This window comes from Macaca fascicularis, chromosome 15, assembly GCF_037993035.2.
Source record: "Macaca fascicularis isolate 582-1 chromosome 15, T2T-MFA8v1.1".
In the NCBI taxonomy this organism is placed as follows: domain Eukaryota; kingdom Metazoa; phylum Chordata; class Mammalia; order Primates; family Cercopithecidae; genus Macaca; species Macaca fascicularis.
In genome coordinates this window covers 126,239,810-126,256,521 of record NC_088389.1, presented here as the reverse complement: position 1 = coordinate 126,256,521, position 16,712 = coordinate 126,239,810, and the positions used below count along the sequence as shown (strand labels likewise).

Genomic DNA, 16,712 nt, shown 5'->3' with positions numbered 1-16,712 from the left:
GACACGGGAAGAAAATCTTCAGAAAGGGGTGATTGTGGGAACAGTGTTCTGCAAAAGTGAGACGGGATCAACTGCACTGAGGGAAGAGTTGGCATCAGTGGGAATAAAGAATTCTGTCTCAAACTGACTCAGAAGAGCACATGGCATGGATGAGTGTCAGCAGGTCAGCAGCTTAGCAGGAAAGGGGACGGGAAGCAGAGGGCTTGCTAATGTTGTTCCAGTGCTCTCTGATTCCTGTACCATTGATCCCAGAAAGGGAGGTTCATTCTTGAAATACTTGAGCCAGATGTGGTGGCTCACGCCTGTAATCCCAGCACTTTGGGAGGCCAAGGCAGGCAGATCACCTGAGGTTGGGAGTTCGAGACCAGCCTGACCAACATGGAGAAACCCCATCTCTACTAAAAATACAAAATTAGCCGGGTGTAGTGGCACATGCCTGTAATCCCAGCTACTCGGGAGGCTGAGGCAGGAGAATCGCTTGAACCTGCTAGGCGGAGGTTGCGGTGAGCTGAGATCGGGCCATTGCACTCCAGCCTGGGCAACAAGAGTGAAACAGCATCTCAAAACAACAACAACAACAACAATGAAACAAAGCAAAACAAAAAAATAATACTTGAGAGCACAGAGTTTGGGAGAAAGGGAGCAGAATCTCTGTAAAATGTGATGTTCAATCACCATTTGTTTTTGAAAACATATTTGAGTTTGGTAGCTTAGATCTGGCAATGTTCTCCCATCTGATAACCACCAGACAAGAAATGAACTTGCTTAAAATAAGCTTTTTTCCTTTCATTTTGACTTAAAGAGTTCAAGTAGCTCATGGATATACGCTTCTGCAGAGCACCCTCTGAGGTAACAACACCTCGCAGCTCACCTTTAATCTTTACTCAGCCGTTCATTTTGCTCAGTTCTTTGTAGGATAGATGTTTGATAGATGTAAAGTAATTCATGAGATTGTCTCACAAACTGCTTGGCAGGTTTAGAGGAATCCCAGGGTACAGAGACTGGCAGCTGTGTCCACCTTAAAACCAACAGAATTGTGTCAGTTGCAGATGATGTAAGACAGAGCAATGTTTATGATGTGATCATGAAGATGTGAGAAATAGGGGCTGTGAGAAGGACCATTCTTTATATATATGTGTTCCTTATCAAGCCAGCAACTGACTATGGGGAATGTTTTACAGCCCCAGAGACCTGTGCCTGCCGTGCTGCTCTGCACAGCAGCCACTGGGAGGCTCTCTTGACCAGCAGTTTTTTAAGCTCGTGCCCTATATAGAAGGGTTTTTGTGAAAAGATCAACATTTGCTCACTATCACATGGGTTGAACATATTCAAGCTTGACGTACTTGTAAAGTTCCCATCTGCCTACCCACTAGGCTGAGACATTACATGTGGTAGGTACTTGAGGATTTACTGAATGACTTTAATTCACACTGGGCCCGTGTGTGTGCTCCCCTTAATGAGCGTGAGGGTGACAACACTGCCTCTTTTCATGATGTCCTTGGCTGAGAGGTACCGTCATTCTTGTGACCAAAATTGGCCTGTACATTTCTATGGGCAGAGTAGGTAGCAGAAGTATCTGACCTATGATTGTGATTCGGCTTCTTGCTCTGCCTGATCAAGCAAAGTCTCTGGAGAACATAAGAATAAAAGGCAGGTACTTTCTGGTCAAAACCAGAAGAAACTTGTCATTCCTGAGAGTTCTTACTACAGCACTCAAACTAAGCTGAATCAAAGGCCAGTGCTCTATTTTGCAGATTTACATAGAAAGACTTGTAAGTTATGCTGATACCGACATTTGTCCAGCCAACTGGAAGAGGATCGTCTTGTCAGCCATTTCTCTTACTGTGGAGCGATGACCAGGAGGTTGCTGGGAGTGTGAAAAACCGCAGGCTCTCTGAGAACATTTCATCTGATGACATGTAAGTTTGTAAGGTTTCTGTGAACTTTCTGATCATTTTTCAATACTTCTTTTGCTCCCCTAAACTTAACACTTTAAGAAAGTTTTAAAGGTTACATTGTGCAGATGATGGAAATGGACATAAAACCCACATCTTTCTATCAGCTTTAGAATAACAGTTCATATTTTTCATCGTTCGTTGGTAGGTCTTGGTAAATTGCTCTTATAATAATCTGCTCATAAATTGAAAAGTATTTTTCTGGTGATTTTTGGCAATTATCTTCCAAGTATACTACCAGAACATCATAGTACAGTAAATATCTTTATGGCTTTCTAGGGGCTGTCTGCAAGTTCCGGTCTCTCTTTAAGGAGCACATGTCTGGCCTTTGAAATAATTGGCCACTGACAGGTCTAGGGCCTCCAGACTGTGAAAAATGTACAGCTTCACCCTGAGTCATACATTGTGTATTTGCTCTTGCCGGTGTTCCCCCTGCCTTTATCTGGAGATCTGCTTTATAGAAACCTTGACATACAGAATAACCACAGATCCTTGTGCCCCTGTCCCCTCCCCTAGGAGTGTTGCCTGTGTTTAGAGATCAGGCTGATGAGTTAGAAGCTCTCCACAGGCAGTCTGAGAAACATTGCATTGCTGGACATCACCCAATGCTCACCTCACTCAAGGGCTTCCTAGGGCACTCATATGACCACGACAGCCCTTTGGGGTCCTTGAGTTACCTATGAGAGTGCAGGAAATCTTGCTGAGTCATGGGGTTGCTCACAGATATCACCAACTGGACACAGAAGCATGAGCTTCATGGGGTCTTTCTTCCAGTCTGGCCTCAGGACTGCTGTAAAGGGAAGGGCCTTGGAGCTGGCAGGCAGGGTGAGCCAGGGAGGCATTTTTAGCAAAGGCTCTCAGAGTGCCCACTGGACAGTGAGAATGGCTTTGTGGGTGCCGCTTAGGAAAATATGAAGGAACATCTTATATGAAGATCAAGATCATGACAGGCAGTGGCACGAGGTTTTGTTTGTTTGTTTGTTGTACATTTGCCTGTAGGTAAAACTGTCGTTGAGAATGTATGTAGCCACAGAAGTGGAGCCTGATGGCTGAGTAGACATCTCTGCCAGTTGTGCTCGTCACAGGAATAGCCTCGGCAGAGGACCTGTGGCGAGGAGAGAGTCTGCATGTTTGGTGGAGGGAGAGCACAGCAGCTGTGGGACTTTGCCCTGAACATGGTGCCGCCTTGTTGTAGCAGAAAGCAAAGCAAGGCTGCACTCATCCAATGCTCACCTACAGAGGAAACATTTAGCCTAGTGCTAGCCCGAAGGGAATTGTTTATCCCAGTGGTTGGAACTTGATAAAGTTGATAAAGTTGTGGAAAGCCTGGCTACTGCAGGATAAAGTACTCTTGGTCCTTAATAAACCTGAAAGGCTGTCTAGGCCACAAGGACTGCAACTCTTAGGCAAGTCCTAGTGCTGTGCTGCGCTTGGAGCCAGTGTATTTGGGGGCATGTGACCTAGAGAGACAGCAGCTGGGGCAGCTATGGAGTGCTTGCCCGCCCCTCCTCCAATCCTAGACAGTGCAGCTTGCAGGTCTGACAGCGACCTCCTCCTTCTGCTTGAGGAGAGGAAGGAGGAAAGAGGATTTTGTCTTGCATCTTGGATACTAGCTCACAGTAGGAGCGGGCACTGGTCAGAGTCATGAGATCCCCATTTCAGGTCCCAGCTTTGGGATAACATCTCTAGACAAACTCTGGGCCAGAAGGGAACCTGCTGCCTTGAAGGGAAGGACTCAGTAATGGCAGGATTCGTCACTATCTGACGAAAGAGCCCTTGGGCCTTGAATAATCAGCAGAGGTAATCAGGTAGTACATGCCATGGGCCTCAAGTGAGACTCAGATGTGCTGGCATCAGGTGTCACCCAGCACATTCCCAGCTGTGGTGGCTGTGAGGAGAGACTCCCCTGCTTGAGAAAAGCCAAAGGCAGACTAAAGAGGATTTTTCTGGAGCTTAGACACCAGCTCAACTACAGTGGAGAAGAGCACCCCGTGGGCTGTTGGAGTCCCTGATTCAGGCCTTGGCTCTTAGATGGCATCTCTGGACTTAGCCTGGGCCAGAGGGGAGCCCACTGTTGTGAAGAGTGAGTTCCAGGCCAGGCAGCATTCGCCACAAGCTGACTGAGAGCCCTCAGGCATTAAGTGAACATCAGTGGTGAGCTGGCGGTAATCCACACAGGACTGTGATGACGTCGTACATGGGAAAAGACTGTCCTGCCTGGGGAAAGGGGAGGGGACAGTGGGCAGTGATTTGCTGGGTGGATTCAGTGCTAGCTCAGCCAGGGTAGAACAGAACACCAGGTAGATTTCTAAGGTTTATGACTCCAGCCCTGGCTTCCAGACAGCACCTTTGAACGCATCTAGGGACCAGGGGAATGTACTGCACTGAAGGGAAGGACAGAAGCCTGGCTGGCTTCACTACCTGCTAGTTGGAGAGCCATGGGGCCTTGCCTGAAACAGGTGGCAGCTGGGTTGTTGTTATAGTGGGGGTCTTGGGCAGTCACAGTGCTGTGCCGGCTTCAGGTCTGACCCAGTGCTGTCCCAGTGGCCACAGCGGTGCTTGTATTGCTCCTGTCCTAACTCCAGGCAGCCTAGCACAAAGAGAGAGAAACTTCATTTGCTGGAAAGGAAGGGAAGAAGTGAGTCTCTGTCTGCTAATCCAGACAATTCCTCCAGGTCTGATCCAAGACTGCCAATGTGCTAAAAACAAACAAAACTGGAGGAATCACATTATCTTATTTCAAATTATACTCTACAGCTATAGTAACCAGAACAGCATGGCAGTGGCATTAAAAATAGACACATAGACCAATGGAACAGAATAGAAAACCCAGAAACCAATTCATACATCTGCAGTGAACTCATTTTCAACAAAGGTGCTGAGAACATACAATGGGGAAATGACAGTCTTGTCAATAAGTGGTGCTGGGAAAACTGGATATCCATATGCAGAAAAATGAAACTAGGCCTCTATTTCTCATCTTATGCAAAAATAAAATCAAAGTGGATTAAATATTTAAATCTCAGCTGGGTGCAGAGGCTCACACCTGTAATCCAAGCACTTTGGGAGGCTGAGAAAGGAGGATTGCTTGAGCCCAGAAGTTCAAGACCAGCCTGGGCAATGCAATGAGATTTTGTCTCTATTTCTTAAAAATTTTTTTTAAAAAAATATTTAAATCAAAGACCTCAAATATAAAACTAAAATAAAACATTGAGAAAACTCTCCAGGATATTGGACTGGGCAAATATTTCTTGAATAATATTTTATAAGCACAGGCAACCAAAGCAAAAATGGGCAAATTTGGTCACATCAAGTTAAAAAACTTCTGCACAGCAAAAGAAACAATCAGCAAAGTGAAGAGACAACCCATAGAATGGGGGAAGATATTTGAAAACTATCTACAAGGGATTAATTACCAGAATAGTTAAGAAGCTTAAATAACTCAATAGAAAAAAATCTAATCATCTGATTTTTAAAATGGGCAAAATATCTGAATATACACTTCTCAAAAGAAGACACAGTTCTCAAAAGAAGGCATGGGGGCACGTGCCTGTAGTTTCAGCTGTTTGTGAGAATTACGTGCAAACATTACTTGATCCCAGGAGGTTGAGGCTGCAGTGAGCTGTGCTTGTGCCACTGCACTCCAACCTAAGTGATAAAGTGAGACCCTGTTTCAAAAATAAAAAAGGCATACAAATGACAAATAGGTATATGAACAGATACTCAACATCAACATTATTGATTGTCAGAGAAATGCAAATCAAAATTACAATGAGGGATCATCTCACCCCACTTAAAATGGCTTTTATTCAAAAGACAGGCAATAGCAAATGCCGGTGAGGATGTGGAGAAAAGGTAACCCTCGTACACTGTTAGTAGGAATGTAATTTAGTACAACCACTGTAGAGAACAGTTTGGAGGTCCTCAAAACTAAAAATAGAGCTACCATATGATCCAGCAATCCCACTGCTGGGTATATACCTAAGAGAAAGGAAATCAGCATTATCAAAGAGATACTTACATTCTCATGGATATTGCACTAGTGTTCACAACAGCCAAGATTTGGAACATCCCGAGTGTCCATCAACAGATGAGTAGCCAAAGAAAATGTACATACACACAATGGAGCACTTACTATCCAACCGTAAAAGAGAATGAGATCCTGCTATTTGCAGCAACATGGATGGAAATGTTAAGGGAAATAAGCGAAGAAAGAAAGACAAACTTCACATGTCCTCACTTACTTGTGGGAGCTAAAGTAGAAGAATTGCTAGCAGAAGCTAGTAAAGGTAATATGGGCGATGGGGGGATAAGGAGTAATGGTTAATAGGCACACACACATAGTTAGAAAGAATAAATAAGATCTAGTATTTGATAGCACAACAGGGTGACTACTGTCAATAATTATTTAATCGTACATTTTACAGTACCTAAAATAGTATAATTGAACTATTTGTAAAACAAAGGATAAATGCTTGAGGTGTGATGGATACTTTATTTACCCTACAGTGACACATTGTAGGCCTGTATCAAAATACTTTATATACCCTATAAGTATATATGCCTACAATGTACCCAAAAATTTTTTAGAAGACAGTCATTCAGAATTACCACACTGTGTATTTACAACGGAAGCAAGGCTTCTTGTGACTAAGAAGAGACTAGTGACGGTTGGTTGCTGTTGAAATGGCTGCTAAATTACCACTTTGCTAATAGTATATAAACTGAGTTGTCATGGTGATACTGCTAATAGCCATTTTAGCAAAGAACATAACAGCAAATGAATTTGAAACAAATAGAAGTACTTTGAAAGTTGCAGAAGCTAACATGCTTTTAATCACTACAGTTGTCATCAGTCTATAAACCGGTTTCTTGAAGGAAGCAAAATTCATAATTATGAACATGTAGCTCACTATAATGGCAGCTAAATTGTTCTAAAAACCTGCAACTAATCTGGCAGCGGGGGGTGACTCTAGCTCTAGTTACAAGGTCAGAAAATACACAGGGAAATGTGCAGGTTTCCATAGATGTGAGCTCCAGAAGCAGTGGTGGCAGAGGCCAGCTCCAAGACAGCCAGTTCTACACAATGCTGTTTGTGAACGCAGAAGCACCAGGAGCTATGCTCTGAACAGGAGCAATGTTCATGATCTTTGGAAATTGAAAAGTATTACAACAAAGTACTTAACGTACATTTATCTTGTCCCTCTGCTGTTGGTTATTTATAATGGTCTCTTTTTGACTGTAAATTGAACCATTTAAAAATTAGTGTCTATCAGATTTTTCTTAAAACTTTTTGACATGTATTTGTCTTGTTAGAATATATTTTCTTTCAGGAACGTTACTAATTATCAGGGACATGCAACTGAAAACCACAATGTGATATGACCTTGCTCCTGCAGGAATGGCCATAGTTTAAAAATAAAAAAAAAAATACATGTTGGCATGGATTTGGTGAAAAGGGAACACTTTTACACTGCTGATGGGAATGTGAACTAGTGCAACCACTATGGAAAACAGTGTGGGGATTCTTTAAAGAACTAAAAGTAGAACTGCTGTTCAACCCAGCAATCTCTCACTACTGGGCATCTACCCAAGGGAAAATAAGTCATGAAAAAACACATGCACATGCATGTTGATAGCAGCACAATTTGCAATTGCAAAAATATGGAGCCAGTCTAAGTACCCATCAATGAATGGGGAGCTAAAGAAAATATAGAATATATACACCATGGAATACTGCTGAGCCATAAAATAGAATGAAATAATGGCCTTTGCAGCAACTTGGATGGAGCTGGCGGTCATTATTCAAAGTGAAGTAACTCAGGAATGGAAAACCAAATATCATATGTTCTCACTTATAGGTGGGAGCTAAGCTATGAGGATGCAAAGGCATAAGAATGATATAATGGACTTTGGGGACGTGGGGAGGAAGGTTGGGACGGTGGTGAAGGATAAGATTACATATTGGGTACAGTGTACACTGCTCAGGTGGTAGGTGCACCAGAAGCTCCAAAAGCATCCCTAAAGAACTTATCCATGAACCAAAAACCACCTGTACCTCAAAAACTAAATAAAATTAAAAACCATTATTGGTAAAGAAATATATATATATATATATGCATACATACATATACACATACATACACACATACATATTTGTTTATACATAAATATATAAAATGTGTATATATATATTTGTATATATATACACACATTTAATTTAAATTGAGCAGCTCCTATTCAGAAAATTTGCTGTGCCTGTAAAGGGTATGCTATTCAGCCATGTAAAAAACAACAGAAAACTGAGAAGATGTATATCCTGTAGGCATAATGGTTTTCTTTGATAACTAAGCCTCTATTAATAAACATGATGATTCTATAAAATACTGTATTTTACACAATTAAAATATGTTTTTGGAAAAACATAAAAGAGATTAAGTGCATATATTCCTATAGTAAATTAAGTCCTGATTAGCTGATTATGAAAACATTATCTGATTTACATTTCTATAGCCTTATGGTTATATGAATAGTAAATTAATGCTGGAAGGAGATTCAGTCAGGTTTTCAGTTAAATGAGAAAACCACATATCTGCTTATGTCTTAACTGCTCTTCATTACCAGAGAACATCAAGCATTTGTTGGCTTAGCCAGTGGATAAAACATTAAAACTTTAAAACCAAGAAACCAAATGTGTTGTTCAGGTATTAATTATTTTTATACAATTAAGTCTTTACAGGAATTACTGTGCAAGTGGTAAGATTACTCTAGTTTATATTTATTTAAACATTAGACAAAGTGCTGGATACAGTGACTCCCATCTGTAATAATAACAGCACTTTGGGACACCAAGGTGGGAGTATCACTTGATCACAGGAGTTTAAGGCCAGCCTGGGCAAAAAGTGAGACCCTGTCTCTGCAAAAAGAATTAAACAACAACAACAACAAAACAGCCCAGCTCAGTGGCATGAGGCTGTAGTCCCAGCTACTTGAAACGCTTAGGTGAATGGATCACTTGAGCCTGCAAGTTTGAGTCTGCTGTGAGCTAGGATCATGCCACTGCACTTTAGCCTGGGTGACAGAGCAAGACCCTGTCTCTTAAAATTTAAAAAAAAAAAAAGCAAACACCTTTGGCCAGGGCAGCTGAATAATCATGTGGCAGAGGGCTGCTCCCAGCCTGTTCTCTCAGTGCATTCAACTCATCCCGACATTCTCTTCTGACCGGGGTGAGAGATGCTGAACACCTTAGAGTTTCATTTCCAACTCAGGAGAAACATTGTGTGATACGGTTTGGCTGTGTCCCACCCAAATCTCATCTTGAATTTCCACGTGTTATGGGAGGGACCCAGTAGGATGTAATTGAATGATGGAGGCGGGTCTTTCCCGTGCTGTTCTTGTGATAGCGAGTAAGTCTCATGAGATCTGACAGTATTATAAGGAAGAGTTTCCCTACACAAGCTTCTCTCTTTGCCTGCTGCCATCCACATAAGATGTGACTTGCTCCGTCTTGCCTTCTGCCATGATTGTGAGGCCTCCCCAGCCATGTGGAACTGTGAGTCCAACAAACCTCTTTCTTTTGTAAACCGTCCTGTCTCGGGTATGTGTTCAGCAGCAGCGTGAAAACAGAGTAATACACGGTGCAAGTCCAGCACCTACCAAAAGGCATATTATAAAATGGGTGTAGTCTGGCCAAGATGGCTCTCTTTGATCCTTCTGCCTTCCTAAGTTTAAAGAGTATTCCTGTCCTGTCATAGTGACAGCTAGTAAATGGCATCCACCATTTCTGTCATCTGATCACTATTGTGGGGCCTTGTGAGTGAGCATGGGGTCTGAGCTGTGCAGCTGCACTAAGGGAACTCTGAAGAATGAGCCCTATATCAGCAGCACAAGTGCATTAGAGGCTGTCACCTTTCTGCTCATCCCAAACTTGGGGTGCTGGATGCAGAATGGACTGCAAGCAGCTGTCTGGACATTAGTGTAGGAATCCAACTGCATAGCCTTGATTTGTTTCAAAGCAGAATTTAGAGCCATTCTAGTAGCTCAGCATGATATAGATAGATATATATATATATATATATATATATTTTTTTTTTTTTTTTTTTTTTGAGATGGAGTCTCGCTCTGCCGCCCAGGCTGGAGTGCAGTGGCCGGATCTCAGCTCACTGCAGGCTCCGCCTCCCGGGTTCACGCAATTCTCCTGCCTCAGCCTCCCCAGTAGCTGGGACTACAGGCGCCCGCCACCTCGCCCGGCTAGGATATTTTTAAATAAATGGAGAAAAATTTTATTAACTGACTTAACAAAGAAATACTGCCTATTAAACTCACATAGTATTGTTTAAAGAGTATCTACAAAATTCTAACCTCAATGTTTTCTTGCAAAAGAAGTGGAAATAAGTAGATAGACTCTCTCAAAGAATCGCTGAGAAACACAAAATATTCATAAGTAGTATAAGTTTTACATAGGTGCATTTTTGAAGATTACACAGTAATCAGTTTGCATCAGCCCTTCCAGTTTAGGAATACGGATAGGATTTCCCTCCAGGGGCAGTTTTCACATAAATTTTGAAGACATTGTTAAAACTGAAAATTTTCCTGTATTTTTTAATCTACTGGGGTTCCAATCCAGTGTGCTTTCTTATATTTATAAGGCCCAACTACAATGTGTATTATCATAGGTCTTGGAGCAAATATCACATAAATGAAGGCATTTCTGCATTCTATACGTTCATAGGTTTTATTTCAGAAATGAGTTCTTGTCTTCATATGGAACTGGAACAACTGACGACCCTACCACATGTGTGTATTTATAAGGGTTTTCTACCTTGAATCCTTTCATGTTTCAAAGAAATGAAAAAGCTGAAGCCTTGATCATATTTCTTAAGATTATGTAGTTTTTCTACATATTAAAATTCAAATATGCCTTTGAAAGGATGTGGGAAAATCAAATTTATTAACATTTTTTTTTACATTCATGTTTTTTTCCAATATAAATTTTTCTAAGTTTTCAAAGAGAACTGGGAAAGTTGAATGCTTTTTTGTGTTTCTTCCATCGATAGGGTTCTTTACAGCATGAGTTCTTTTATGTTTTCTAATAAACTAGAGCGTGTGATGACTTTACCACATTTCTTACATGAGAATAATGTTTTTGAAGATAGCCCAGTTGACTAACATTGTCCTGTGTTGGTTTTGTTGTGTTTCTCCTTCCCCAGGCTTGAGTTGGGAAACCAATTCTCCCACTTAATTAATAATGATGTTGATGTTTCTGGCAGTGTTTATACCAAATGCTACTTTGACCTTTGCGCGTTGGCATACGACAGTAGCCTATATTTGCCATTTTGTCTTGACATAGTAAGAGCATGGGAGCTGGAGGTAAGGCTATGAAGGTACTAAGTGGGCTTTCAGTTGAAACTAGGCCTCATAAAATTTAGAAACTAGGCCTCATATAGAAAAAATTAACACCAGGTGGCTCTGGATAGGGTCCCACCCTGCCTCAATAGGGTCCCACCCTGATAGGGTCCCACCCTGCCAATTCCGGGAAACAACCTCATGGGGTCCCACCCTGCCAATTCTGGGGGTCCCACCCTGCCTCGAAGTTCCCGGAATCAACAACTCCAGGAAAAAAAACCTCATAAGGTCCTGCTCTAACCAATTAGCATAAGACACCTTGCTCAGGCCATAGACAGACCCAATTACCACGCGCCTAAAGCTTTGTTTGAATTTCACGCCCTAAGCTGTGTTTGAACTTGTATTTGCCTATATAAACAACCTGTAACAAGCACTCGGGGTCCCAGGGCCAACTTAGAGCTTGGGACCCTAGCGCGCTAGTAATAAATAACTCTCTGCTGTGAATCTCGTGTCGGTGATCCTTCGCGGCGACCCCTGCCCAGGAGGGAATCGACAGTTCGGTTCCAACACAGTCAACACCAATGCCAACATCTGCGACTAGATCATATTAAGAAGTGATTATAAAAATGAAAAGCTTCAAAATTAACATATTGAAGAGCTTATTAACCTTTCTGCATTCTATTTTCTATATATTTATGGTTTATACAAGGATTCACATTATTTAAAAGTTATAGATATCTCTTCTGAAACCATAATTCAGATTATTTTAATCAAATTTAATTCATTCTTAATTGTTTTCCTTTTGAACCGCTACCCTTTCAAATAGTCATACATAAGTGATTTCCGGCAGTTGTATTCCTGATATCTACATATATAATGAACTTAACATTCTTGACTATTTTTTATCATTTAGTTTGCAAATTTATGTCATTTTCTACTGTATATACCACAGTGCAGTGAGTCCCATGAGTTTGTTAGACAAAGCATTAGTGCCTAAGCCAAAAGACCTGCACTTAGACTGTACAAAGTATGCGGGTCTCAAGCACTGGATGCAGTAAGTACATGGGATTCTACCGGAAATAACTTTTATGGGGCAAAGTAATATTCATGGTTTGTGACTTTTGGTAAGTACACAGCAAAATTACTCACAACTGACATGGATGAACATTTAAAATAGGCATTTTTGGTGGTACCTGGGAAGTATTTTAAAATAATACATTTTCTACCATGATTAATGTGCAAGTGAAGTAACACCTTTTGATGCTTTAGTCATTAGACTTATTTGACGTTCCAATGCAGTCCGGCACATACCTGCCTCATTAAAATTTGCTTTGAATATATAATAACTACTACAGATTGGGTAGAATTTGAATAAATTCATAAACTAACTTTTGCAAAAGTATACGTTCATTTTGTTTAAGGAACAAGTGCACAGGTAACAGATGATACTGTTGTTAGAAGCCTGTCACAACACTGTGACATCTTTGGGAGCCCAATTTTTAAATAACTTAATAAAACAAGTTCCCCCTTTGCTCCAGCAATCTAATTATAGCTCTTAAAGGAGACCACCTCAGTGAGTTGACAGAACTTGGCAGTGTAAACCTCAGCCAAAGTAGCTGTTACTGAACTATCTAAAGGAGTCTGCATGTGTGGCTTATCATCGATGGTGATTGTTATAGGTTGGAACCCCTTTTGAAATTGTACCTCTTTTCTATTCAATTGTCTTTCTTAGGTTGTTTCAAGGTTGGAAGACAAAGACTTTTATGGTACTGCTAACAAAAGGAAAAGGTCTTTGAGTGCTGATGATTTAATGAATCTTCAGTGCCTTAAGGCCATCCACTCCTGAAGGAAGAAGTGAGGGGTTATGTAACATCTGAACCCCTCATCAAAAAAGACAGGAAAATATCACCTTTCCTGCTGAAGAACTGGAAAAGTACATTCAAAAGAAGAAACACCTAAAATTCAAGTTAACTCAAGGACAACTAGGATTGCACTTCATAGAAAAGCATGGGACCTTGTCAATGCAGCAACACACTCTTCCACTCTTCTGTCCCTCTTAATGTAAAAAAGAGTTATAAAATGTTGGGAACAGGCCCCCCAAAATCTGGCCATAAACTGGCCCCAAAACTGGCCATAAAAAAAATCCCTGCAGCACTGTGACATGTTCGTGATGGCCATGATGCCCACACTGGAAGGTTGTGGGTTTACCAGAATGAGGGCAAGGGAAACCGCCCGGGGCAGAAAACCATTTAAAGGCATTCTTAAACCACAAACAATAGCATGAGCGATCTGTGCCTTAAGGACATGCTCCTGCTGCAGATAACTAGCCAGACCCATCCCTTTATTTCAGTCCATTCCTTCGTTTCCCATAAGGGATACTTTTAGTTAATCAAATATCTATAGAAACAATGCTAATGACTGGCTTGCTGTTAATAAATACATGGGTAAATCTGTGTTCGGGGTTCTCAGCTCTGAAGGCTGTGAGACCCCTGATTTCCCACTTCACACCTCTATATTTCTGTGTGTGTGTCTTTAATTCCTCTAGCATCACTGGGTTAGGGTCTCCCCAACTGAGCTAGTGTCAGCAAGTGGTGCCCACTTGTAGGGGCTCGAATCCAGGTCGAAGGGTTGCCGGAGTGACTGTTGGAGATTGTGGAACTAGTGGGAGGACACCTGAGTACTCTTAAAGCAATCCCCGTGGTGAGTAAGAAGGGGAGCTCAGAAGCATCAGGGTATCAATGGAACAAGTGTGGGGTCTCGTTCATTCCACCCTGGAACTTTTTCACACTGATGATGAGGAGGAAGGAGAGTATAATGAGGTAACAGAAGAGATTACAGAGCAGATTTATTTGCAGCTAAAGCTAAAGCAGCAAAGGAGGGAGAGGTTCATCCCTACCCTTCTGCACCTGCTCATTATTTTGAAGAAAATGACCCTCCGGATCTTTCTTTTCTGGAGGACACTGGACGAAAAGTAGTTGCCCCAGTGAATGTTTGAGCAGCGCCTTAAGTGACCGCTCTTAGTTCTATTCAGGTAGGAATTCAGCAAGCTAGACGAGAAGGTGATTTAGAGGCTTGGCCATTCCCTGTTAGAATACACTCCCCAGATCAACAAGGAAATATAGCTACAATCGAGCCTTTTCCTTTTAAATTACTCAAAGAATTTAAACAAGCTATTCATACTAAAAAAGAATGTAGAAATAATCAGTGAGCCAGGCCACCCGGTAGAGGAAAAAAGAAAACTGCTGAGCCCAAAATATGTCCAAAATGTAAAAAAGGAAAACATCAGGATAATCAGTGTCACTCTAAGTTTGATAAAGATGGGAACCCGATTTGGGGAAGCACTGTTGGAACTGAACTGTCGATTCCTTCCTGGGCAGGGGTCGCCGCGAAGGATCACCGACACGAGATTCACAGCAGAGAGTTATTTATTACTAGCGCGCTAGGGTCCCAAGCTCTAAGTTGGCCCTGGGACCCTGACTGCTTGTTACAGGCTGTTTATATAGGCAAACACAAGTTCAAACACAGCTTAGGGCGCGAAATTCAAACAAAGCTTTAGGCGCGTGGTAATTGGGTCTGTCTATGGCCTGAGCAAGGTGTCTTGTTCTAATTGGTTAGAGCAGGACCTTATGAGGTTTTTTTCCTGGAGTTGTTGATTCCGGGAACTTCGAGGCAGGGTGGGACCCCCAGAATTGGCAGGGTGGGACCCCATGAGGTTGTTTCCCGGAATTGGCAGGGTGGGACCCTATCAGGGTGGGACCCTATTGAGGCAGGGTGGGACCCTATCCAGAGCCACCTGGTGTTAATTTTTTTAAGTTCTTTTTTTATGAGGCCTAGTTTCTAAGTTTTATGCGGCCTAGTTTCAGCACCATGAGGGGCCTGTCCTGGGCCCTGTTCTAAACAGGGGCATTTCCAGCTCAGGCCATTTTCTGTCCCCCACCACAGCCGTAGCGCTGCAGTAGATTTATGCTGCACAAAAGCTGTGAGCCTTCTGCCTGGGGAACACCCACAAAAGGTCCCAACAGTAGTATGTGGACCCTTGCCAGTGGGGACAATAGGATTACTTTTAGGAAGGTCTAGTGTAAGTTTAAAAGAGGTACAAATACATACAGGAGTCATTGATTCAGATTATAATGGGGAAATTCAAATTGTTGTATCTACTTCTGTTCCCTGGAAGGCAGAGCCAGGAGAGCACATAGCACAGCTCCTGATTGTGCCATTATGTGGGAATGGGAAAAAGTGAAATTAAATGAACAGGAGGATTTGGAAGCACAAATAAACAAGGCAAAGCAGCTTATTGGGAAATCAAATTACTGATAAACATCCTACCTGTAAAATAACTATTCAGGGAAATAAATTTAAAGGTTTGGCGATACAGGAGCAGACATTTCAATCATTTCTCTACAGCACTGGCCATTCGTGTGGCCAATTCAACCCACTCAATTTAACATAGTTGGAGTTAGTAAAGCCGCTGAAGTATATCAAAGTAGTTATATTTTGCATCACGGGCCCAGTGGACAACCTGGGACTATTCAACCAATTATAACTTCTGTACCTATAAATTTATGGGGGAGAGGTTTATTACAACAATAGGGAGCACAAGTTCTAATTCCAGAAGAATTATATAGCCCTCAAAGTCAACATATGATGGATGAAATGGGGTATGTCCCTGGTATGGGACTAGAAAAAAATTTGCAAGATTTGAAAGAACCACTTCAAGTGGAAAGACAAAGTTCCTGCCAAAGATTAGGATATCATTTTTGATGGTGGCCATTATTAAGCCTTCAGAACCTATACCTTTAAAATGATTAGCAGATAAGCCAATTTGGATAGAACAATGTCTGCTAAGTAAAGAAAAACTGGAGGCTTTAGAAAAATTAATTACTGAACAATTAGAAAATGGGCACATCGCTCCAACATTTTCCCCTTGGAATTCTCCTGTTTTCATAATTAAGAAAAAATCAGGTAAATGGAGAATGTTAACTGACTTAAGACCAATCAATTCAGTTATACAACCTATGGGAGCATTACAGCCAGGATTGCCTTCTCCTGCTATAATTCCAAAAAATTGGCCTTTAATAGTCATAGATTTAAAACACTGTTTCTTTACTATCCCTTTAGGTGAGCAAGACTGTGAATGGTTTGCATTTACAATTCCTGCAGTAAACAACCTACAGCCTGCTAAGCATTTTCATTGGAAAATGTTGCCACAAGCCATTTTAAACAGTCCAACAATTTTCCAGACGTATGTAGGGCAAGCAATTGAACCTACTAGTAAAAAATTTTCACAGTGTTACATTATTCATTATATGGATGATATACTTTGTGCTGCCCGCACTTGAGAAATATTACTCCAATGTTATGATCACTTGCAAAATTCAGTTTCTCATGCTGGTTTAATTATAGCTCCTGACA

General features: G+C 41.6%; 1 long non-coding RNA gene across 6 annotated transcripts in view; it reads right to left on the bottom strand.

The window, feature by feature from the left end:
• The window catches only part of LOC135967497 (uncharacterized), a 39,188-nt gene that overhangs the window by 11,313 nt on the left and 11,163 nt on the right, over positions 1-16,712 (bottom strand). For all 6 annotated transcript variants that reach the window (XR_010581660.2, XR_012424937.1, XR_012424935.1 and 3 more), the window contains 2 exons: positions 4,377-4,545; positions 872-1,018 (listed from right to left, as the gene is read on the bottom strand). This is a non-coding gene — a long non-coding RNA (uncharacterized lncRNA). The remainder of the gene's footprint in view (positions 1-871; positions 1,019-4,376; positions 4,546-16,712) is intronic.